Genomic DNA, 2931 nt, shown 5'->3' with positions numbered 1-2931 from the left:
TTTCATTTTAATAAACTTAATTTTATTGTTTATTATATTTAATATCATCATGCAATTTGGATTTAATTGTTTAGTTTTTTATAATTGTATTCATAATTTCCTCAGGTATCTCTTTTAAACTACAGGAGCAATGCCTGTACACCAAATGAAATTGTTGCCAATATCTCTACTGATAAATTCTTTTTACCGCAGGCTGTGTTTAATACCAACTTCAAATCTTCCTTTTCTTGATATTTAATTTTTAATATTGCAAATTATATGGATCTTGCTAAAAATTTTGTTTATTCGTAGCTGTGAAGTGAGCTTATTTGTTAAGTTTTCTTGATCAACTTAAAGATAATTTTATATTGCATTATAAAGACTGTTTAGTATTATATGGGTTTACAGTACAGCCTTGATTACTCAAATGATCAATCAAGCAGACTTATTAAACTTTTTATACACATTATGGTGATGTTTCTGGGAAAAGTCTAGAAATAACACTTATGATGAATAAAATTATTCAAAGTCTTATATCCATCTACCCCTTTGCTTTCATAAATTAAATTCTTTGAGCTCTTGTTAACATTCTTGCAATTACTATTTCTGTGTTCAGCTATTTTACCCTGTTGCAACCTTTCACAGTCAAGACTTGTTTCTTCTTCTCAGCTTGCTTCAACAGTTGGACAAGTAGGCAAAGTCTGTTTGATGAATGTAATATTCCAAATTAAGGTATATAAACACAGATGGATTATGATATCATTGAAGACAATTATCTGTTATTTTAAAAAAATGAAGGGTAAGTGCATAAATTGGGAATTATGATACAGGGAAATCAACAATTTTGTGTGTTTGCTACCAGTATTATTTCTTTTTCCCATATTCATTTTATTAAAAGTACTTTTAATATCAAAATAAAATACTTAGAAATAAATTTCGGTGCTTACGAAAAATATCGTCGACCACAAGAGACGGTGCCAATCGTGCCAAACCAAAAAAGTCCGTTTACTAAATACAAGAAAAAATGTTCTATTCTTAGCTTCCTAAGAACAACATAACAAGTTGCATTCAAAATTCCTTTGACAAAAATGGACTGAGAACCATCTGACTTCAGAAGGTAGCCCAAATTGTAATTTCTTGAGGATATTTGATGTTCGTCATGCCCTTTGAGACAATCAGTTAAGAAACCTCATCAACCTTTTCACATAGGCACTTGAAAAGCAATCATCTGATAGTAAGGCACTTAAGAAGTTGTGTTTTTCTTCTCTTATTGTCATCTTTAAATAAAATGTGTTCTTTGTTTAAACAGTAATTGTCACCTTGTATATTTAGGGACATAAAAATTCTGTTGCTTTATGAAAACTATAATGGCCTATTATGGCCAAGCGGCAAGATCGCCAAATACTGGTAGTTTAATCCATTTACAATTACAAAAAATGATCTGGTTGTATGTGAGTTTTCATGGTTTTCAAATGTATAGCGTAAATACAGACCAGTTTCTCTTAAAAGTCTTCTCCAGGATGTTCCTTTAGGCAGGTAGCCATGTGCTTTGCCAAAATTCTTATAATCCAATCTGATCCAGAAATTATGATTGCAGTAAATGTAAATAATATTTGTGTGTAATTAGGATAACTGATATTTATTTTCAAATATTAAGAAATAAATAGTAACTTCTTAATTTTTGTCAATTTGTGTACAGCAGTGTGTATCTCCATGTTCTTATTATGGTTTTAAAAAGTAAATGCATTGGAAAGAATTATGTTGCAATGAGTTATGAACACTTGTGTGAGTTTACAGGGCACAGCTGTTGAAGGTTGAGAAATCTACAAACACTTCTTGAAAATCTGATTAAGTGCATATTTGAAAGTTTCAAAATGTGATACTTTTATAATAAAAACTTACACATTAAATAACATTTTAACACTTTACTATCAATATGATAGCTTACTAGTTAGAGCTAATTAGCACCAATAAACATTAAAACACAAAATGCAAGCATCTGTTACTGATTTGAAAAAAATCATCATCATATTTATACATAAAAATTAAGTATACAGAGGACTCACTTTTAATAGTAAATTGCTAGTTAACTTAAAGAATCCTTAGGGATTTTGTGAAGCAGGAGACATGAAAAGTGTGCAATGCTCTCGCCAGGACTTGAACCCTGGACATCTCAAATACGCTTCAAATAGGCTTCTAATTACACCATGATGGCATGTGGAAAGGAGGGAGATATTGTTTCCCTCTTAAAGGGCGATTGGGGATTAAGGGACCCATTCGCCAGATCCTGGTGGTGACGAATTATCGTCCAGCATTGTTTAGTTCAGGTACCACTTAAGGAGTTATTAGGTTATTTTTAAGCAGGAGACATGAAAAATGAGCAGTGTCCTTGCTGGGACTCTAACTCTGGACAAACCCAATTGCATCACAAAGGCATGCAGAAAAGAACAGATAAAATAAATTATAAGCTTAAAATTACAATTCAATGGCTAATTACATTAAGAAAGTTTGTTTAATTGAATATAGCAATACATGGCTATCTGTCAAAGGGAAAGAAGGATTTTCTAAGGAAACTGGTTTGAATTTTCATTACACATTAGGAAAAGTAAAAGAATACCCATGTAGCCAGGTTATTTGGTGGGATTTGTACTGGGCTGAGCTGCTAGCATTTTTCATTTTTATCTAATGAGTTGATTAACAATTAAGAAAGAAATAAACTACTTTCTGAAATATAATAAATTTGTCATTCCAACAGTTGCCTCATTAAGTATATACAAATTAAAGGTTAAATCTGAGTGGATTTTCATGATGTTAGATTAAAAAAAAGAAAATAAATGTATTCTAGAGCCCTTAATACTTTTTCATGCATCAGGATTTATTGCTGATTTTATTATACAGTGGAATTTTTTACTCTGGCCATCTCTGAAAGTAACTAGAATTCTTTTGACTATA

Source organism: Stegodyphus dumicola, chromosome 4 (genome assembly GCF_044657685.1).
Source record: "Stegodyphus dumicola isolate Sdum_Otavi_A_Nest chromosome 4, ASM4465768v1".
Taxonomy (NCBI): Eukaryota; Metazoa; Arthropoda; class Arachnida; order Araneae; family Eresidae; genus Stegodyphus; species Stegodyphus dumicola.
The sequence above is the reverse complement of the archived record's forward strand: the minus strand, read 5'-3'. Positions refer to the sequence as shown.